Source organism: Notamacropus eugenii, chromosome 5 (assembly GCF_028372415.1).
Source record: "Notamacropus eugenii isolate mMacEug1 chromosome 5, mMacEug1.pri_v2, whole genome shotgun sequence".
Classification (NCBI taxonomy): Eukaryota; Metazoa; Chordata; class Mammalia; order Diprotodontia; family Macropodidae; genus Notamacropus; species Notamacropus eugenii.
In genome coordinates this window covers 173,722,440-173,746,472 of record NC_092876.1, presented here as the reverse complement: position 1 = coordinate 173,746,472, position 24,033 = coordinate 173,722,440, and the positions used below count along the sequence as shown (strand labels likewise).

General features: G+C 34.3%; 1 protein-coding gene across 10 annotated transcripts in view; it reads right to left on the bottom strand.

Moving 5' to 3' along the window:
* FAM118B (family with sequence similarity 118 member B) overlaps positions 1–24,033 on the bottom strand; it is a 94,533-nt gene that overhangs the window by 54,834 nt on the left and 15,666 nt on the right. For 8 of the 10 annotated variants that reach the window (XM_072611522.1, XM_072611528.1, XM_072611520.1 and 5 more), the window contains exon 2: positions 18,651–18,702. The exons of the other annotated variants lie outside the window; for them this stretch is intronic. The gene's annotated coding sequence lies outside the window, so the exon portion shown is untranslated. The remainder of the gene's footprint in view (positions 1–18,650; positions 18,703–24,033) is intronic. 10 annotated transcript variants of the gene reach the window in all.

Below are 24,033 nucleotides of genomic sequence, written 5' to 3'. Positions count from 1 at the left end.
ATAGGTGAAAAACTATTGGCATAACCTAAACCAGATTAAAATGTAATTGGGAAAAGTTTAACTAAATAAAATAATGGCATAACAAAGATAATATTAATTTGTGGTTTCTAAGTTACTATGTAGGTCTGCAAAAATCCATTCCTATTTGAGTTTGACACCACTGATATAGATCACACACCTGAAGTGGCTTGAACAATATGGGCTAAATTCTAAGAATAACAGAATCTGGCTTCTCTTTCCACTTTGAGGAAGGACTACGACTAGACTGCTTTCTGTATCTTTAGTTATATTCCTTTTAACTTGTTTATGCTGTATCTATATTTTCAACTAAACAAGTAGCTAACATGTAAAAAAAAATTAAAGCAGAAGTTTTTTTGTTTTGTTTTGGGAGAGCAGAATAATTCACACGGAAAAAAAGTTCACAATGATGGTATTTTTCCAGGAAGGACAAACACTTTGGAAAAGTGCTATATTTCCTGCTTTAGAGGGAACATATGGACAAAGGTCAAATTTCCAAAAAAGGGTTTACTAAAAATAATTAATTAAAAAGTGGTTTGTTTGACCTGGATAAATACCATGATAGGAGTTAAGCATCAAGGAAGAGAATGATCAATTTCCGATTAAGAGTAAGATTGAAATGTTATCACATATCACTGTTTACTTGGGGCTTTTGGATTTACTTCAACTATTTCCCTTTAGTAAGTGTATGCGGTGGGCACCTAGGATAGGGTGCTATATATTTTCAGGACTCAATAAGTTTGTTTATAAACTAGCAAATTGTAGGAAACACTCTATTTTAGTAACTGACAAATTCGATTTGTTTTTACACGGTACCTAAATGTGTTAAAATGGTCTGTTTCAGCTTTTGCATCCACCTTCCTCCCCGCGTCCCTGCCCCAACCACATTAAGAATTGTTTCTAAATAAAAAGTTACCCATATTTTAACTTCTCTGATTCTTTTACTTGGGAACAATTTCTGTATATTTCTCGTCGTTAAGAAAGATAGTTCCTAGCTTCATCTTCAAGTTTTCTATTCTTACCAGGGTCCTCACTCATGTTAGATCCCTTATGTCATACCCTAGATTCCTAAAAAAATATTTCATTCTCTAAAATTCTCTAAAAAAGCAAATACCAAGGAATGATTCCATTGATTTCTGGTGTCACTTCAGCAAAAACTGGAAAGATCTGATCAAAATGAGAAAAAAAAAAATGACCTAGAGAGAAAAGGAATATCTGTCCCTACAAACTGCTATAAGAAACATAGTTCAAAGTCCTGAGACCCCATTCTTCCACTGGTGTAATAATACTGTATCTGCCTCCTGTTTAGAGTACAGATATAGTTTATAAATGTGAATTATAAGTTACAAAGATAAACTGAAAATCTATGCTCACAGAGACAGCTTGGTTCTAAAAGAAAGTATAAAGTACCCAAATTCAAATATGACTTGGGATAGGAGTTAGTGATTTTACCTTAAGAAAAGTAATCACTTCCCTCTTTGTCATTGCTTCCCCTCCTACATTCCTTCTGAGAGGGTATTTTCTAAAAATATGGAATATTTATATATATGTAGGAATATGGAGTCCTAAAAATATGGAAAATAAGGAAACAGACTTTCAACAAAAAACTTTTTATTGATATCTTCTGTCTTTATATAATTTTTCAACTTTGGCTCAGACTGAACTATCTCTTGTGACAAAGAAAAATAATTAAGCAAAAATAAATTTAATAACTGCAACTGACAATGTATACAATATTCTACACTACTGGCTCCCTCAACTTTCTTCTGTGAAGGTGGAATCATGATAGTTTTCTCTGGAACTTTCATCAGGTTTCCCATTACTCAAGACTTCAACCTCTTTTTAGTAATATTTTCATTTTTAAGGTTGTAAAAATTGTGAATATAGTTTTCTTGGTTATGTATTTATTTTGCTTTATATCACTTAATATGAAACTTTCTATATTTCTATGAACTTCTAATTCTGATTTCAATAATTAAATCTGATAAACTTAAAAGGGATTACTAGCCAATTTGGGAAGTAGCAATTTTTGAAGAGATACATGGGAAGACTTCCTTCTTAAACGTCTTTGTATAAGCAGAATTTGAAGATTGAAGGAAAGATTTTTTTAGCCATAATTCAAGTCAAAATGGTTTGATTTAGCCAGAATATCAAACCCAATTTTAGCCTTCTATTGCTGCCTTAATTATGTTCAGTATAAGTAACATTAGAATTGACAGTTAGTAGCACCCTGAATTACCCTTGGGACTAAAGAAGAAACTGGTATAAGTTGCAGAATCAAAAGTAACATGTTTAAAAATCACGTTGACAAAGACACAAGCCACATTTTTCATCAATTGAAACTTCTTCCCACAGAGTGTCATATAAACCAAATTCTCAAATGCTTAGAAGCTTAATACTATTAATTTCTTTTTTCTTTAAATTTATTTAAGTTTTCAACATTCATTTCCACAAAATTTTGGGTTCCAAATTTTCTCTCCATTTCTCCCCTCCCCCACCCCAAAACGCCCAGCATTCTAATTACCCCTATCACCAATCTGCCCTCCCTTCTAACATCCCTCCCTTCCCTTATCCCTATCTTCTCTTTTCTCCTGTAGTGCAAGATAACTTTCTATTACCTGTATTTCTCATTTCCTAGTTGCAAGAGCAATACTCAACAGTTGTTCCTAAAACTTTGAGTTTCAACTACTCTTCCTCCCTCCATCCCCACCCATATCTGTATAGTTTTGCAAATGACTTCCATAATAGTTGTGTTGTGTAAGACTAACTATATTTCCCTCCATCCTATCCTGCCCCCCATTTCTTCTGCTCTCTCTTTTGACCCTGTTCCTCCCCAAGAGTGTTGACTTCAAATTGCTCCCTCCTCCCACTGCCCTCCCTTCCATCATCCCCTCCCACCCTGCTTATCCTCTTCTCCCCCACCCTCCTGTATTGTAAGATAGGTTTTCATACCAAAATGAGTGTGCATTTTATTCCTTCCTTTAGTCGAATGTGATGAGAGTAAGCTTCATGTTTTTTCTCTCACCTCCCCACTTATCCCTCCACTGAAAAGTCATTTACTTGCCTCTTTTATGAGAGATAATTTGCCTCATTCCATTTCTCCCTTTCTCCTCCCAATATATTTCTCTCACTCCTTAATTTCATTTTTTTAAAGATATGATCCCATCCTATTCAATTCACCCTGTGCTCTCTGTCTCTCTCTCTAGTGTAATCCCACCAACTACCCAGATACTGAAAAAAGTTTCAAGAGTTACAAATATTGTCTTTCCAAGTAGGAGTATAAATAGTTCAACTTTAGTAAGTCCCTTATGATTTTTCTTTGCTGTTTACCTTTTCATGCTTCTCTTCATTCTTGTGTTTGAAAGTCAAATTTTCTTTTCAGCTCTGGTGTTTTCATCAAGAATGCTTGAAAGTCCTCAATTTCATTGAAAGACCATTTTTTTCCTCTTAAGTATTATACTCAGTTTTGCTGGGTAGGTGATTCATGGTTTTAATCCTAGTTCCTTTGACTTCTGGAATATCATATTCCATGCCCTTCGATTCCTTAATGTAGAAGCTGCTAGATCTGTGTTATCCTGATTGTATTTCTACAATACTTGAATTGTTTCTTTCTAGCTGCTTGTAATATTTTCTCCTTGACCTGGGAACTCTGGGATTTGGCCACAATGTTCTTTCAGGAGGTGATCTGTGGATTCTTTCAATATTTATTTTGCTCCCTGGTTCTAGAATATCAGGGCTGTTCTCTCCTTGATAATTTCATGAAAGATAATGTCTAGGTTCTTTTTTTGATCAAGGCTCTCAGGTAGTCCCATAATTTTTAAATTGTCTCTCCTGGATCTGTTTTCCAGGTAATTTGTTTTTCCAATGAGATATTTCACATTATCTCCCATTTTTTCATTCTTTTGGTTTTGTTTTGTGATTTTTTTGGTTTCTCATAAAGTCATTAGCCTCCATCTGTTCCATTCTAATTTTTAAAGAACATTATTGGTGGAATTATGAAATGATTTAACCATTCTGTTAAGCAAGGAGGAACTATGCCCAAAGGGCTATAAAACTGTACATACTCTTTGACACAGCAATGCCACTACTAGGTCTGTATCTCAAAGAGATTTTTAAAAGGGGGGGGGGGCAGGAAAGACCTATTTGTACAAAAATATTTATAGCAGCTCTATTTGTAGAGGCAAAGAAATGGAAATTTATGGAATATCTATCAACTGGAGAATGGCTGAACAAGTTCTGACATGATTGTAATGTAATGTAATACAGTGCTGAAAGCATGCTGCTTTCAGAAAACTTGTAAAGACTTACATGAACTAGTGCAAAGTAAAGTAAGCAGAATCAGGGGAACACTGTACACAGTAATAGTAGCACTGTATAATGACTATGACTGACTTTGTTCTTTTCAGCAATTCAATAATCCAAGACAATTTTCAAAGGACTCATGACAAAAAATGCTATTCACATCCAGAGAAAGAACTGACGGAATCTGAATACAAATCAAAGCATACTTTTTTCCATTTTCTTTATTTTTTCACAGGTTTTTCCCTCCGTCTTCTTTCACAATATGACTAATATGGAAATGTTTTGTATGACTGCACATGTATAACCTATATCAAGTTGCTTACCACCTCAAGGAGGGAGGAGGTGAGAGAGGAAATTTGGAACTCAAAATTTTTTTAAAAAATGAATGTTAAAAATTATCCTTACATGTAATTGGGGAAAAAATAAAAGTTTTATTAAAAAAGAAAAAACCCAAAAGGTTGTAATGATTCATAGCTCCATCAAAAACACATTTGTGTGTCTATCTGACAGTTTTGGCATTTTGCTGGTTTCATGTTCAAAAACACCAGTTAATGAGAATGTCTCCCCTATAACAGCAATTTTTCCTCTAGCAATTGAACATATCAGCACTTCTACCAGGGAACATTTTTGGGTTTCTTATATGAAAAGTGAAAATGTTACACTTAAGGACTGAGTTAACAATATAATTAGTAGACAAATGGAGAAACAGTATTATATGAATATTACAGTTGCAATCTAGACTTCTGCAACATGCCACAGAAACCATTCTAACTTGGAAGATCATTTCAGCTTTGGAATTCATTCATACCTAGAGTACCCTTACCAGTCCTGCGGTCCTTCCAACTGATTGGACGGCTCTTCTTAGAACCTCTATTTAAGGAGAGTACTCAGGACAACAACTTCTTCATTTCCCACCAGGCTGTACTCTAGACTTCTTTATCGTATCCCTATAACCACACACCTCTCTCTATCCCCCAACCTCCCTTCCCTCCATGTGCAGCTTCCCCTATCAGAATGTAAATTCTTTGAAAACAGGACTGTTTTTCTTTTTGCTTGCACTATCTTCCCAGTATGACCCTGGATAACTCTTCACTTCACCTGCTTGCCTCAGTTTCTTCAACTATAAAATGAAGATTTTCCCAGGTTGTTATAAGGATGTGTGAGATATTTGTAAAATGCTTAGAAAAGTTCCTGGCACATAGTAGACATGATATAAAGGTTAGTTGTTATCATCATCATCATCCCCTCCAATGCTAAATATTTGAATCTTTCATCATCATTACCAATTTGCAGGGTGCAAAATAAAATCTCAGGGTTGTTTAGATTTGAATTTTTCTTATTACTACTAATGTGAAGCATTTCTTCATATAGTCCTTAGTAGGTTAAAATTATCTTGACAACTCTTTGTTCATATTATGACTACTTATTTATTGGAGAATGGCTTTTGGTCTTAGACATGTCTTTTAATTGCTTATTTATCTTGGATTCTAAAACCTTATTATAGAAATCTGATAATAAAGTTTTTTCCCATTTGACTTCCTTCTTATTCTAGGGGCATTAACTTTGTTTTACAGCAGCTTTTCAGTTTCATGTAATCAACATTATACATTTTACCTTTGATAACTGATTCTCTCCCTTGTTTGGTTTAAGTATATATCTCTTACCCAAGACTATGAAAGGGATATGATCCATATCCCTCCTAATTTTTCCATGGTATGATCTTTTAATATTCATAACTCTGCGCCACCTAGACTGTGCTGTCAAATATGGTGTAAGGTGTTTAAGCCTAATTTCTGCCAAACTGTTTTCCAGTTTTCCTAGCAATTTTTCTTTAATAGGGAGTTTTAGCTAAGTAATTATATTTCCTAACTTACTGAACATCAGAATGTTGAGTTTCATTCTTTCTGATTCTCTAGTGTCTAGTCTAATTAGTTTTTAAAAAATAACAAATATCAGATGGTTTTGATGACTGGTGATAATGTTTTGAACAATCTTAAGTGCTAGTGTTCTTTCAATATATTAGGTATCTTATCTTTTCAAATGAATTTTGATATTTTGAGTTCTGTAAAACATCCCTTTGGTGATATCATTAGTATAGCATTAAAACTGTAAATTAACTCTGGTAGCAACTGTTTTTCAAAATTATATTGACATAGCCCAGTTACGAGCATTGAGTATTCCTATAGCTATTTAAGTTATTCTTTATTTCATTAAGGAATATTTTGTCATTGAACTTATATAAAAGTATTTTCTGTGCTTTGGCAGAATGACCCCCAGATACTTTATTTTGCAGTTAGGTGGAATGAGATTTCCCTTTATTATTATTTTTTGGATTTTGTTATTATTATTATACATAAGTTTACTATATTACATTATAATTATATATATATAATATAAATATTATATATGAGAGGCAGCTATGTGGTACAGTGGATAAAGTGCTGGGCCTAGAGTCAAGAGTATCTGAGTCCAAATCCAGCCTCAGACACTTAGAAATATGTGACCCTAGGTGAGTCACTTAAGCTCTTTTTGCTTTATTTTTCTCAACAGTAAAATGGAGAGAATAACAGCATCAAATTAACGTGAAGATCAAATGAGGTAATTTTTTAACTGCATAACGCAAGGTCTAGCACATACTAGATGAGAAATAAATGCTTATTCTCTTCCCTTCTTTCATTATATAGAAATGCTACTGGTATTTGTTGTTGTTGAGAATTTATTTTGTGGTTGGCAATTTTGATGAAACTATTTTCTCAATGAGAATTTCTGCTGACTCCCTATATCTTCTAAATAAACCATAATCTCATCAGCAAATAGTTTTTCTCCTCACTGTTTATCTTTATGCCTTTAATTTCTTTCTTATTTTTATTGCTGATTTCCAGAACTATAAAAATAGTAGTAGGGAAAGTAGGCATCCTTGTTTTACTTCTGTAGCTATTTGAGAAAGCTTCTAGTATATCCCTAAAGCATATGAAACTTGTCTTTGGTTTTAGATACTTTTTTATTATATTAAAAATGCTTATATTTTGTAGGGTTTCAATCCTAAATGAGTGTTTTACTTTATCAAATATCTTTATGTATCAACTGAGCTAGTCATATTGTTTTGGATATTTGTTTTGTGATTAATTATATGATTGTTGTTGTAATGTTGAACCATACTTGCTTTCTGGTATATATCCAATTTAGTCACAGTGAATGATTTCTTCAATGACTCACTAAAGTCTGACATGATCTAAATTTTTTAAATTGATACTTACATGGGTCTATAGTTCTATGTTTTATCCTTTATGGTTTAGGTATTATATTTGTTTTGTAAAAGGAATCTGGTAAAATGCTTTCTTAATTTCTGAAAATAATTTGTGTAGTATTGGTGATATCTTTATCTGAAAAAGTTTTCTTTTTCTCTTTGTCTTCATTATTTCCTCTTTCCTTTCTGTCTATCCTTGACTTTTATTCTTTGAATCATAGTCCTCATACTTTTTGATTCTTTCTTTATCCTCTGCATTTCTTATACAATTAAAGCTTCTAAGGTACTTAATTTTGAGACTTCTCTTCTAAAGGTTCTTTGTTATTGACTTGTAGATCTTGTCCCTGGCCCCTTTCACTGTTGTACCTCACTCATGCAAGACATAGAGAAGGCAGAAGAATTCGACAGAATTCTCAAATGAGTCATCAGGACGAGGAGCTTTTCCTTAGTTAACTTCTGCACAGTTAGCTCTATTTCTTTTTCTGAGATTGGATTATTTAGGATCGCTATTTAGTCCCATTCGTTTGGGTATTCGATATTTTTTAATGCATTAATTTATTTTGTTTGTATTCTCAGTTTTGGTAGCATATAACTTTGCATAGTAGGTTGCAATCATTGTTTTCATTTCTTTTGACTTTACTGTGATTTTACATTGCTTGTTTTCTATTTTGTTTATATGATTTTTCTGCCATCCTCTTTTTAATAAGGTACTGAAGGGTCACAGTAGACAGAGCAGAGAGCAAGATTTGGAATCAGGAAGACCTGAGCCAGAATCTTGTCTCAGTCATTCCCTAGATATGTGAGTCTGAACAAATCACTTAAATTCACTGGACCTCCATTTCATCATATATAAAATGTGGATAACAACAGCGCCTACCTCAAAAGAATGTTGTGAAGATCAAAGGAGTTAACATTTGTAAAATGCTTTCTAAACATTAAAGCACACAGATAAATGCTAGCTATTATTAATCAGGTTGGCTAAAGGTTTATTGACTTTGATAGTTTTTTCAAAGAACTAGCTTTAATAATTCTTTTAAAGAGTTTCCAGTTTATTTTTCCTCTAATTTTAATGTATGTTTTAAATAATACAATTCCTTCCCTTCCCTCAGGACTACTTTAGGTGTGTCCAAGAAATTTGGGCACGTTGTTTCATCATCACCTTCTTTCACATAAGTAATGTTCCTATGATTTATTCTTGGATCCATTTGTTACTTAGGATTTCACTATTAAGTCTCCATTTGGGTCTGAATCTCTTTTGCGCACCCTGAGCTAGTTATCATTGGCATTGTGTTATGGTTTGTAAAGGATGTTTACTCTTTCTTCTTTTTCACATTTATTTATGATACTTTTGCTCTAATACATGGTCAATTTTTGTAAAAGTGGGGTAGTTTTGAAAAAAGTGGATATTTTTAGCAGTCTTATTTAGAAGACATCGTAAATTTTTTAGCTGTAATTTCTCCAACAATTTATTCAGTTATATTTTCCCTTCTATTTATCTTTGTTATATTTATCCAAAATTAAGAGGGACATTAAAATCTCCTACATTGTATTATTAATAATAACTTTGCCTTCTTATAGTTCAGTAAATTTTTCCCTTATGAATTTAGATGCTAAGGCACTTGAAGTATAATTTTATTATTGATATTGTTTTGCTATCTATAGTTACTTTCAGCATAATGAAGTTTCCTTATTTATCCCTTTTTATGCTTTCAATGTTTGTTTTTGATTTGCATGGTGGCATGATCACAAATTCTACTTTCCTGGATTCACCTGATAGTAAATTAGCATAGTAAATTTTGTTTCAGCTCTTTATTTCTACTCTGCACATCTTTTTTTTAAGTGTGTTGTGTAAGCAACTGAGTATGTGGTCTTGTTTTTTTATCTAGTCTGTCACTCTTTTTCATTTTATTGGATTGTTTAATCTATTCCCACTTAAAATTATGAGTTAGGTTTATATTTCCCTCCATTTGTCTCAAATTATTTAACTAGGATTTTTTCTTCCCTTATTTTGGTTCAGTTACTTTAGTGTGAACTACTTCAAAGCAACCTTATTCAAACTGGTTCTTTCTCCCTCACTCTAAAGCACTCCTCTCCCTTGCCCTGCCCCATTTATCACCCCCTTTTGTAGCTTTGGAGTTTTACAAAACATATTAATTTCTTTTTTTCTTTCTTCCCAGTTACTTACTAGTTATCTAATTCTTTTTTCTCAGTAAAGTCATTAAAAACAGCCCTCTTCCAACTTGTTTTATTAGTTTTGTATTTCATTTTCCACACCTTTATCTGGAAAAGTTTTCTTTTTCTCTGTCTTCATCATTTCTTCTTCCCTTTCTGTCTATCCTTGACTTTTATTCTTTGAATCAGTCCTCATACATTTTGATTCTTTCTTTATCCTTTGTATTTCTTATACAATTAAAGTTTCTAAGGTATATATTTTGAGATTTCTCTTCTAAAGGTTCTATGTTATGGACTTGGAGATCTTGTTGTACCTCACTCTTGCAAAACATGGAAAAGACAAAAGAATTTCATCATGGTAGAAATTTTCTTATGTCTTGTTATACAGATCATTACAGCCCCTGGCCTTCCCTATATTTATTTTATTTTCTCATTTGCCATGAAAAAAAATCCTCTCTAGGTATATGTTTTCTTACCCTTCTGGATGTTAGCCACCAGAGGTAGAATACTATTCATCCTTTGATAAACAGTAGCTCAAAAAAAATGTAAGATGCACAAATTTAGAGAATTCACCTGAAATATTCATATGTACTACATCTGCCTAACTTGTGGTAGAACATTCTGAGCTTGTATTGGTTTGATCCGACACAGGTCGCACACTATAACATAACTCTAGCATAATGATGTCATTTTGGTCCTCTTAGAGAATGCAGGACAACAAGCAACATTTTCTAAGAGGGAGTGGTCTCTCTAGATACCAAATTCCTAAGGATTATACATATTGTAAGGTCCCTATGTCCCATTATAGAATATTTCTTTTTCCCTTGTGGGAACATTCTCCAATGAGCACCCCCCACCCCTCCACGAATTGAAATTTTCCTGTTTCAGTCCCTACCTCTGCCACTTCATAAATGTCCTGTGGAATATCTTCTTCCTGAAAAACCATAAGAGGTATTTTCCCTTCACTGTTATCTATTGACTTGATTAGGGTACATCACATATTTTCCTCTAATTTAATTTAATTCTCCTTTTCCCCTCTTATGAGAACTCTCATTCTGCAGTTTAGTCCCACAAAACAAACAAACAAACAAACAATTGTTCACCTGTGGGAAGGGCATCTTGAAGTTTATAGTCCATGATGTTTCATCCATTTCTTCCACCATCACTTCTATTTAATTTCTGCTTTTACCCTTATCTTCTTGTGTACTTTTAGAACCCAATGTCTTAATAGTACTTCAGTTGTTATTTTCTTGTTTCCCTCTTCTACTCCCAGTAATTTATTTTGTTACTCCTGCCTTCCTTGTTTGCCATTTTTTTTGGTTTACTTTTCTTCTATTTGTGTTGTCTGGGGTTTCTGGACTTGTGACGCTCTGGAAGACCTACAATCCTTAAATCGTCTCTATTCAATCTGTCTTTGGCTTGCATGGAGATTGTATTTTATTTTAAGGTTATTACTTTTGCTTTGCTTCTTCTGGATTGTCCTTCACTTCTGTGTATTTGCATTCTGAAACAGTTGTTATTTTTTTTTTTTGGTGAGATTACCCACTGTGGATACAAGTCTTTCTTATTCTGCCTATTATTTTGGCTGTGCAGGTCACAAATTCTGCTTTCACAAATTTTTATTTCAGTCAAGTCAGTTAATAAGGATTTATTAAGAACTTGCTATTTACTAGGTGCTGTCCTAGGGATACAAAGAAAGGCAAAAAGACAGTCCCTGTCTCAAGAAGTTCACAACGGGGAAGAGATAGCAAGCAAATAAATATGTACCAACAAGTTATATACAGGATAAATAGCAAATAAATAACAGGGAAAGTACTAAAATTAAGAGGGACTGGGAAAGATTTCCTATAGAAAGCAGGATCTTAGTTTGGACTTGAAGGAAGCCAGGAGACAGAAAATAGTAGGGAGAACATTCCAGATACGGAAGACAGCCAGTGCTATTTTTAAAAGAATCAATCAAGGCCCAGGGATATAAAACATGTAAGATCCAGAAATTAAACATCATGACATATTAATTCTGAAAACAGATACAAGATGAAAGAAAGCTAATGGTCAAATTGTCAGAGAATCAAAAAATAGAGGACTTCTGTGTATCAAGACAAAGAATATTAGAGAAGATTCTGGGAAAATAGAAAAGGTAGAAATAATTAAAAGTTGGGGTAAAGCAAATGTCCAGCCTAAAACAACTTAGGGGGACTTTAAGAAAGACCTGACCTCCTGGGTTGGTGGTTTGGTCTGACTGAAGGGCAGAAACCACTAAAATAATAAACAACAAGCCCTGGGGGAAGCTGTGTTGGGAGGCAGTCTCAGCTTCAGGAATTTTTGCCCTATGGACATTGTGGGGATCAGATGGCTGATCAGGGGAAGACTGCAGGGACTTCCACTGATATTGGACTGTGGGGTCCAGATGCACTGATCAGACATGGTCCTAGACTGTGGCTATGGATGAGGAGACATGATTACTCCCTGGTGAGTGTGGTTGCTGGAGTCCTGCTGGCTGTAGTCACTGGCAGAAGAGCAGAGTCACTGGTTTTGGTTCCAGGGTAGACGGGTGAGCTGAAGATTGCAGGCACAGAAGAGAGTGCACAAAGAACATTTGTGGGGACAGTGTTGTTGGGGATTATGGTAAGGTCAGTGTTAATGCAGGTCTTGCTTGGATCTCAGAGGAGAAAAGGGGTACCCGAGGGCAAATCCTAAGATAGATCTTAGAAAACAGCAGCACAAAAAACTTGATCTTGAGACATTAATCCCCACACTTTTGGGACTAGAGTCAGACCCTAACACAAAGTTAACAGCCAAGAAATAAGCTGCTACAAAAAAAATGAGTAAACAAAAGGGACAGAACCTAATCATAGATACTTACATAGAGAAAATCTGGGTTCAAACTAATAAGTCTGTGAAGTCAAAACAACTACTTCAGCTTCAAACAAAAATGTAAAATAATCACAAGGCCAAAAAGAATTCTTGGAAGAATTTAACTTTAAAACTTTAAAAATCAAATAAGAGATGTTGAGGAAAAATTAGGAAAAAATAAGACTAATGCAAGAAAATCAAGAAAATTATGAAAAGAAAGTCAACCAATTGAAAAAAGAGATCTGAAAACTTATGGAGAAAAATAATTCCTTAAAAATTAGAATTGGGCAAGGTGAAACTAATGACTTCATAAGATACCATGAAATAGTAAAACAAAATCAAAAGAATAAAAAGTTGAAGAGACTGTGAAACATCTCATTAGAAAAACAAGTGACCTGCAAAACAGATTGAGGAAAGGCAATATAAGAACTGTTGGACTATCTGAAAGTTATGATCAAAAAAAGAGTCTAGAAGCTATACTTCAAGAAATTATTAAGGAAAATTGCCCTGAAATTTTAGACCATGAGACTAAAATAGAAATGGAAAAAAAATCCACCAATCACCAACTGAAAGTAATACCAAAATGAAAACTTATTGGAACTTATAGCTAAGTTTTGAAGTTCTGAGGTCAAGGAAAATATATTACAAGCAACCAGAAAGAAATAATTGGAGCTAGAGTCAAGATAACACAAGATTTAGCAGTTGATACATTAAAAGACTAAAGGACATGGAATATGATACTCTGAACAGCAAAGGAGCTGGATTTGCAACCATGAATAACTTATCCAGTAAAGCTAAGTGTAATTTTGTGTGGAAAAAAAATGACTATTTAATCAACCAAAGGACTTTGATATTGGTGAAAAAAAGACCCAAACTAAACAGAAAATTTGACCTCCAAGGATCAAGAAAAACATGAGAAGGCAAACACGGAAAACCAATTATAAGGCATTTAATAAGATCAAATTATTTACTTCTCACGTGAGAAAAATGTTATCTTAATGTAACTCTTGAGAATGTTATCATTACTAGGGTAGTCTGAAAGAGTATACACACACACACACACACACACACACACACACACACACACACACACACACACACACACACACACACACATATATATATGGCTTGGGGTTGAGTTGAGAATGATGGGATGATCCTAAAAAATAAAATTGGATAGGACAAAGTAAAATGGAACAATTATATGATCCAACAAGGCATGTTGCAGAGGGCAGGAGGGGGTAGAAGGCAGGCAGCATGGGAACCTTATCCTCATCAGAACTGGGTTAAAGAGGAAATAACATACATCTACAAGGGGATTAATTTACAGAGAAATACATTTAATCTGAAAAGCTTACATGAATTGATGTTAAGTGAAGTGAGTAGAACCAGAAAAACATTGCACACAGTAACAGCAATACTGTGGGATGATCAACTAAGACTGACTTCACTCTTCTCAGCAATATAATGATCCAAGACATTCCAAAAGACTCATGATGGAAAAATGCTATCTACACCCAGATAAAGAACTATGATGTCTGAATGCACATCAAAACATACTATTCTCTCTCTCTTTTTTCTTTCTCCTGGTTTTTCCCTTTTGTTCTGATTCTTCTTTCACAACATGACTAATGTGAAAATATGTTTAATATGCTCATACAGATATAGCTTATATCAGATTCCATGCTGTCTTGAGGAAGGAGGAAAAGAGGGAGGGGGAAAATTTAGAATTCAAAATCTTATAAAAGTGAATGTTGAAAGTGAAAATTAAATAAACAAAATTTTAAAAATACATAAAAAAAGACACTTAAAAGTGAGAGATATACACAGAGTAAAAATAAAGGGCTGGAATAGAATTTATTTCCTTCAGCTGATGCAAAAAAAAAAAAAAAGCAGGGGTAGACATGATCTTGGACAAAATAAAGCTAAAATAGATTTAAATAAAAGAGATAAAGAGGGAACTACATTATAATAAAAGGAACCACAGACAATGAAATGATACCAATACTAAACTTATATGCATCAAATGCCATAGGATCCAAAATTTTAAAAGAAAAGCTAAATGAATTACAGGTAGAAATAGCAAAACTATAATAATGGGGGACTCGCAGAACTAGATAAATGTAACCAAAAAATAATTAAGAAAGATGAAAAGAATCTCATATAAGGTAAATTTGATAGATACCTCGAAAGAACTGAATGGGAACAGAAAGGAATATAACTTTTTTAAAGCAGTACATGGTACCTTTACAAAATTAACCATAAAAAATTTAAATTCAGAAAAGCAGAAATGCTAACTATTCTTTTCAGATCTTAATGCAATAAAAATTATATCTAATAAGGGATCATGGAAATAAAGATAAAAAATTAACTGAATACTAAATATCTTAATCTTAAAGAATGAATGGGTTAAAGAATGTCACAGAAATAATCATCTTATTAAAGAGAATGATAATAAGAAGACAATATACCAAAACTGATAGGATACATCAAAAGCAGTAATTAGAGGAAAATTTCTATCTCTAAATATTTTCATCAACAAAATAGAGAAATAGCAAACCAATGACCTGAGTGTGCAGCTAAAAAAAAAAAAAAAACCTAGAAAAAGCACAAGTTAAAAAACTAGAAAAAGCACAAATTAAAAATCCATAATTCAACACCAAATTGGAAATTCTAAAAATTAAAGGTGAGATTAATAAAACTGAATATAAGAAAACCATTGAATTAATAAATAAAACTAGGAGCTGGTTTTTCTGAAAAAAAACAAAACAAAACAATAAAATAGATAAACCATCGGTTAACATGATAAAAAAATAAAAACAAATCACTAGTATCAAAAATGAAAAGAGTGAATATACCACTAATAAAGATGAAATCAAAGCAATTATTAGGAGTCATTATGCCCAATTACATGTCAATAAATTTAACAATTTAAGTGAAATGGAAGAATACTTGCAAAAATATAAACTGCCTAGATCAGAGGTTCCCAAACTTATTTGACCTACCACCCCCTTTCAAAAAAAAAATAACTCAGCACCCCCTGGAAATCTACCTCTTTAATCCTTTAACAGTTTTTTCTCCGAAATTTGCATCATTTCAAAAATACAGTTTTTTTAAAGATGATGTATCTTAAATTTAATAATTTATTGTAAATTTGTGTTTATTTGGAAAATAATGTAATGACTATGACTTTAATTCTGTTGCACAACAGATGAAACATGTTATGAATGGTTTTTCAAAATTTTCTTATTTTCTCTTCTTTCTTTATGCTTCCACCACCTCTAATTTTTATTCAATGCCACTCAATTGCACTGTAGTAGGCTACTGCTGCTCCCCCATCTTTCCACTGCCCGCTAGGCGGCAACTTTGAGAACCTATGGCCTAGATTAGCAGAAGAGGAAAAAGAATATCTAAATAAACCTTTGTTGGAAAAAATAAATTTGAACAGGCCCTCAATGAGCTTCCTAAGAAAAAAGCCTCATGACCAGATGTATTTACAAATGAATTTTACCAAACTTTTAAAGATCAGCTAATTCTAATATTAAATAAATTATTTAGAATAATAGACAAAGAGTCATACCAAACCCCTTTTATGAAACAAATATGATGCTGATAGCTAAACCAGGAAAAGTAGAAACAAAGAAAATTATAGACCAAGTTCACTAATGAATATGGATGCAAAAATCCTAAAGAAAATACTTATTAGGAAACTACAACATATCACGAAGATTATACCTTGCTATCAAGTGAGATTTATGCCAGGAATATAGGGGTAGTTAAACTATTAACATAATTGATTTTATCAATAACAAAAGTAAAAAAATGATTATATCAATAGATGCAGAAAAAACTTTTGACAAAACACAACATTCATTCCTATTAAAAACTCTTGAAAGTATAGGTATAAATTTTTTCTTAAAATGATAAGAAGCATCTACCTAAAACCATCAGCAACCATTATTGGTAAGGGGGATGTCAGAAGACTTCCCAATAAGATCAGGAATGAGACAGTAATGCCCCCTATCACCAATATTATTCAATATTGCATGAGACATGCTAGGAATAATAATAGGAATAAGAAAAAGAAACTGAAAGAACAAGAATGGGCAATGAGGTAACAAAACTATGTCTTTTTTGCAAGATGATATCATGATATACTTGGAAAATCTTAAAGATTTTATAATAGTAGTTACTACCAATAAAAGCTAGTTGAAACAATAATTTTATCAAGGTAGCAGGATATCAAATAAACCTACAGAAATCATCAGCATTTCTATATATCACCAACAAAACCCTTCAAGGCAACATAGTAAGAGATATCAGATATCCCATTTAAAATAACCATAGACAGCATAAAATACCTGGAAGTATATCTGCCAAAACAAACATAGGAACTACATGAACATAATTATAAACACATTTTAAACAAATTCAGATTTAAATAATTGAAGAAATATTATTTACTGGTGGGCAGAGCCAATATAATAAAAATGACAATTCTACCTAATCTACTTCATCTCCATTATGCAAATTGGGCCATCTTTATCTCAATTCTTACCTAACCCTTAGCTGTTGAATGGGTACGGCCTCAGACAAACTGAGACCTGGAAAAGATCTTAGTTTAAAAAGGCCAAAGTCTCCCACTGCATCCTGGGCCATCACTAGTCATCTTGATCCTTGTCTTGTCACTGGACTCCAACAACTGGAGGAAAGAGTGAGGCTGATAATTCTGCACAGCTCTGCTTCACTCAAATCCAACACATATGCAAGTAAAGACATTATGCTCATGATGTCACTGGTCCTCTTCAGAAACAAAGGATGAACCAGTAACATCTCAATTAAATAACCAAAAATAATTTTATTGAGCTAGAAAAAAAAAAATTTACTTGGAAAACAAAAGGTCAAGAATATTAAAGGAATTAATGAAAAAAGTAAAAGAAGGAGGTTTAGCAGTACCAGATCTTTAAATGTATTGTAAGGTGATAACATCAAAACTATCTTGTACTTACTAAGAAACAGAAAGGTGGATCAGTGAAACAGAGTAGACATACAACATATGAGCAGGCTGATTTTAGAAAAACATGGAAAAACTTGCATGAAATAATGAAGAGTGAAGTGAGCAGAATCAAGAGAATATTGTATATAGTAATATTGTTCAAAGAATAACTGAACTAAATTATTCTGAGTATTATAAATACTCCAATCAACTACAAAGAACCTAAGAAGGAAGATGCTATCCACCTCCAGAGAACAAAGCTATAAACATAAGTATGTATAGGATGGTTCTACACATATCTTTATCTACATATCTGTGTCAAATGGTGGCCTTCTCTAGTGCAAGGTAAGGAGGGAGACAGTTCAAAACTTAAAATGTTAAAAAAAAAATTAAATAAAAATTTGAAAAACAGACAAAGAATATCAATCTTTAGAACTCCAAAGTCAGTTTCATTGATAATTTTCCATTTTTTTTGCTTTTTTAAAAAAACATTCCAGAAGATTGGGGTACAAAATGAGAACTAGAGAAAGATATAATCAAATTTATTTGAATATATTAGAAGCTGCATGGTATAGTGTAAAAAGCCAGCCTTGGAGTCAGGAAAATCTGGGTTGATGAACCACCTCCGCCACATACTAGCTGTGTAATCCTAGACAAGTCAATTAAACTCTCAGTGCTCTAGGAAACTCTGTACAACTATAAGTTACAAAGCAGGTAGTAGAGGGATTAGTAGAGGGAGTTTTTCAGAAGTCTACTACCTACTCCTGTTGTATAGATGCAAAAAAACAAGACAGAACATGATTTTGAAAAGTATTTTTCAGTTACAAGATACAGTAAAAAGATCTTATACAACCATCATAAGCTATCTAAACAGCATATGCACAAGGATTTCTCCATCTTTAATCTTGACTTTCAGATGGCAGACATAAGAATAGATAAATTATCAGGTGGTAGATGTTCTCCTCTGAAGTCATATAATAAAACGGGTCCTAGTAATAGCATATGCACTATTTCTTTATCCAAATTAGATTTAAATCCCCCCAAATAACCAATTTTTCTTACCTTTTTTTGAAGAGGTGTCTTTCTTTGCTCCTTTAGATTTCCTCTTTCTCAACTAGAGTAAAACAAACAGTAAGTACAAGCATCTATTTTTTTCAGTCTTCTTCCTAAGATTCATTTAAATAAGCTACAGAACAAGTAGTACCTATCCTCAGATCCTAACTCTGACACTTAGTACCTATGTACTCTTGGGCAAGTCACTTATTCTTCTGGGCTTCAGTTTCCTTATTTGTAAAAGGACGAAGCTGAAGTAGATTGACTCTGATGTCCCTTTCAGCTTTAGACCTATGCTCCTATGATCCCAAAACAGAAATGACCGATTAAGAGACTCTTAGCACTCTAGTTACAAAGATTAGGAATATGTTACTAAAAATACATTACTTTATAATGAGAAATTTCTTTTCACTGATCCTTCAAAAAGCATAAATCCCATAGTGTATCTCAGCATTTAATCACACAACTAGGGTTTACCTTTTTTCCAAACCACTATGTTATACCCCTGGATCTTAGCAGTGGTTGATTAAGATGTTCTTTTACATCTCTGACCTTTAAAGAGACATCATGGAAAGTAACTCTCATTGAAACACAAGATAATAGAAAAAAACATGACCAACAGTTATATCTTATATACAATAAGCACTTAATAGATTCTATTCCTAGATCCACTATTAACTTAATTTTAGCAGTTTACTCTATGTCCTTGGGCCTTAGTTTTTTAAGATTTCGAGACTAAATCAACTTTCTGGTTTTTTCTAGCTCTAAAGTCTGATGCATTGAGGTAAAGGCTAAAGTTAAATACTACTTTAGCTAAACCCCACATAAGCTGTGCTCACGTTGATACCAGATTTTCAGAAAGCAAAGCTAAATTTAGATCTTTGGTACCGAGTTTTCTTTTTAGGGTTTTACAACTGTTTCCTAATTTTTCTTAACGTTAAGCAATTACTTCCTTTCTTCATCTAAAAAAATATTTAATACTATATATATCTTTCTAGAAAGAATAATTCTACTATGCTAGCGGAAATTTGGTAAGCAATTTGTTAAAGGATATCCTACAAGAATACCATAAAGAAAAACACTGAAAAACTTAAGATCTGATTAACTGCAATGACCAACCACAATTCTGGAGAAAATATGATCAAACATGTCACCTTTCTTCTGACTGAGAAGTGATGAACTTGGTGCAGATTGAGACAATTTTTTGGACATGGCTAATGTAGGAATGTGTTTATTGATGACATTATGCTGACTGCATCAAGCTCTAAAATAAGGCAGAGCTTCCTAGAAAAGACCTGTATTCAGTCAAAGGAGTCTGGTTCGTCTAAAGCCATGAAACCAAGAAGAAAGTACATAACCTAGCCCCCTCTTACCTTTTCCTGCTTTACTACACCTTCCTCCCTAAAATGTACTCTTCCATCCACTGACATTGGCCTCTCTGTTGTCCCATGAACGAGATCCTCCATTTCTTACCTCTGGACATTTTCTCCGGCTATCTCCCATGCCTAGAATATTCTCTTTCCTCTTCTGTGTCCACCTACTGCCTCCAAGACTCAACTAAAATCTTATCTTTCACAGAGACCCTTTCCCATTCCCTCTTATCATAGTGCCTCTCCTCTTTTAATTATTTCCTGTTTGTCCTGTATATAGTTTGTTGGTACATATCTGTTTGCTTGGTATCTTTCCCTTTAGACTATGAGCTCCTTGAGGACAGTGACATTTTTTTTTTTTTTGCTTCTTTTTGTATTCCCAGGGCCTAGCACAATGCCTGGTAAATAGAAGGCAATTAATAAATGTTCACTGACTAATATTTGGATGTATACTCTATAGTCCAACAGTATACATCTTTGAAAGGCAGTACTGATGGAGAATAAGTTGGGTCCAGAGTTGAACAGGAAAAAGAGAAGTGCAGTGAATTGCTTTCAGGAAATTGTGAAGTTCTTTTACTAACCCCAAACTTCCCCTAAAAGAAAGGGCCCATGTTTACAATACTACTATTTTATCAGTGTTGCTGAAAGACAATGAAAGTTCAATATTACTGTCTTTGAAGAATTAAAGATCAGCACCACACAGATGTGGATGATGGCTTAGAAGGTTAACATGTAAGAGGGAAAAAAAATGTTTGCAGCAAGTTTCACTATTTTAGGGTCTTATTTCCAAGGATAGAGAAACTGATTCAAATTTATATGAACTATTCCCCAATTAATAAATGATCAAAGCAGATTTCTAATGAAGAAATCCAACTTACTAAGTCACATAAAAAGCTAATTACCAATAAATGTGAATTAAAGTGACTGTGAGATTTTACTGAATGCCTGTCAGGCTGAAAAAGCTGATAAAAATGGAATGTGACAAATGTTGGAGGGACTGAAGGAAAACAGATACATCAATGCACTGTTGGGCATTCTGGAAAGCAGTTTGGCCAAAAAGTTACTAATCTGTGCATACCCTTTGACCCTAGCAATATAATTATTAAGCCTATTGCCCAAAGATATCAAAGAAAGAGGAAAAGGATTTATATTTACAAATATATTTATAGCAGCTCTTTTTGTAGTATAAAAAAACTGGAACCTAAGGGGATGCTCATCAACCGAGGAATGAATGGCTGACCAAATCTGCTATGTAAATGTAATGGAATACCACTGTGCCAAAAGAAATGATGAAAGGGATAGTTTCATAAAACCCTACAAGAAGTCATCAAATAGGAGGTTTGGCCAAGATGGTGGAGAAAAGCCAGGAAGTTGCCTGTGCTCTCCCCAGTTTCCCCTAGAAACAATGTTAAATCAAATAAGGAATTCTGGAATGATAGAACCCGCAAAAGATGGAGTGAAACAATTTTACAAGGTAACTTAGAAGGACTTCAGGAAAGGTCTCAGTCAGCTAAAAGGGGAGTGCAGCCCAGTGTAGGTTATGTCTGGATTGGCACCAGGGCAAGCCAGCAGAAAGCTCTTAGCCACAGCAAAGATCAGCAACTGAGGCCCTGCAGTCCTGGTTCAGTAAGCCAGCTGTGAGGCCTCCAGTTCCAGAAGCAAACTGCTAGCCCTGGACCCAGGGCACAACAGGTGTGACTAGATTGGGCCAACCTAGCACAGTGGGTAAGCTGCCAGCGCCAGAGGCCCTGCTCAGAGAGCCAGTGACCAGGCCCTTGGCCCCCAGGGGAAGAAGCTTGGGACAGTGCCCTCTGTACCCTAGGAGTAGAGCTCAACTTTAAGTCATGGGATAGGCTAGCAAGTGAGCAAAAGCCAAAAGAGCCCTGACCATAGGAAGCTACTGTGGCAATAGGGGAGATCAAAACACAAACTTAGAAGAGGACAACAATGTAAAAATTCCTCAAAGGGAAATATGAATTGGTCTGAAACCCAAAAAGTTCTCTTGGACGACCTCATAAAAGATTTTAATTTTTTTTATTTTTTAATTTTTTTTAATTTTTTTTTATTTAACTTTTAACATTCATTTTCACAAAATTTTGAGTTCCAAATTTTCTCCCCATTTGTCCCCTCCCCCCACCCCAAAACACCGAGCTTTCTAATTGCCCCTATCACCAATCAGCCCTCTCTTCTATCATCCCTCGCTTCCCTTGTCCCCAACCTCTCCCTTGTCCTGTAGGGCCAGATAACTTTCTATACCCCTTTACCCGTACTTCCTATTTCCCAGTAGCAAGAACAGTACTCGACAGTTGTTCCTATAACTTTGAGTTCCAACTTCTCTTCATCCCTCACTCCCCACCCATTTCCCCTGGAAGGCAAGCAATTCAATACAGGCCATGTCTGTGTAGTTTTGCAAATAACCTCCATAATAGTCGTGTTGTGCAAGACTAACTATATTTCCCTCCATCCTATCCTGCCCCCCATTGCTTCTGTTCTCTCTTTTGATCCTGTCCCTCCCCAAGAGTATTGACTTCAAGTTGTTCCCTCCTCCCACTGCCCTCCCTTCCATCATCCCCCCTCCCCCGTTTATCCCCTTCTCCCCCACTTTCCCATATTGTAAGATAGGTTTTCATACCAAAATGAGTGTGCATTGTATTCCTTCCTTTAGTGGAATGTGATGAGAGTAAACTTCATGCTTTTCTCTCACCTCCCCTCTTTCTCCCTCCACTAAAAAGTCTTTTGCTTGCCTCTTTTATGAGATAATTTGCCCCATTCCATTTCTCCCCTTCTTCTCCCAATATATTTCTCTCTCACCCCTTAATTTCATTTTTTTAAAGATATAATCCCATCCTATTCAATTCACTCTGTGCTCTCTGTCTCCGTGTGTGTGTGTGTAATCCCACCCACTACCCACATACTGAAAAGTTTCAAGAGTTACAAATATTGTCTTTCCATGTAGGAATGTAAACAGTTCAACTTTAGTAAGTCCCTTATGACTTCTCTTTGCTGTTTACCTTTTCATGCTTCTCTTCATTCTTGTGTTTGAAAGTCAAATTTTCTTTTCAGCTCTGGTCTTTTCATCAAGAATGCTTGAAAGACCTCTATTTCATTGAAAGACCAATTTTTCCCCTGAAATATTATACTCAGTTTTGCTGGGTAGGTGATTCTTGGTTTTAGTCTTAGTTCCTTTGACTTCTGGAATATCATATTCCATGCCCTTCAACCCCTTAATGTAGAAGCTGCTAGATCTTTTGTTATCCTGATTGTATTTCCATAATACTTGAATTGTTTCTTTCTAGCTGCTTGCAATATTTTCTCCTTGACCAGGGAACTCTGGAATTTGGCCACAATGTTCCTAGGAGTTTCTCTTTTGGGATCTCTTTCAGGCGGTGATCCGTGGATTCCTTGAATACTTATTTTTCCCTGTGGTTCTAGAATCTCAGGGCAGTTTTCCTTGATAATTTCATGAAAGATGATGTCTAGGCTCTTTTTTTGATCAAGGCTTTCAGGTAGTCCCATAATTTTTAAATTGTCTCTCCTGGATCTATTTTCCAGGTCAGTTGTTTTTCCAATGAGATATTTCACATTATTATTATTTTTTCATTCTTTTGGTTTTGTTTTGTGATTTCTTGGTTTCTCATGAAGTTATTAGCCTCCATCTGTTCCATTCTAATTTTGAAAGAACTATTTTCTTCAGTGAGCTTTTGAACCTCCTTTTCCACTTGGCTAATTCTGCTTTTGAAAGCATTCTTCTCCTCATTGGCTTTTTGAACCTCTTTTGCCAATTGAGTTAGCCTATTTTTCAAGGTGTTATTTTCTTCACCATGTTTTTGGGTCTCCTTTAGCAAGGTGTTGATCTGCTTTTCATGCTTTTCTTGCATCTCTCTCATTTCTCTTCCCAGTTTTTCCTCCACCTCTCTAACTTGATTTTCGAAATCCTTGTTGAGCTCTTCCATGGCCTGAGCCCATGGAATATTTATTTTGCCTGTTTGGGATACAGAAGCCTTGATTTCTATGTCTTTCCC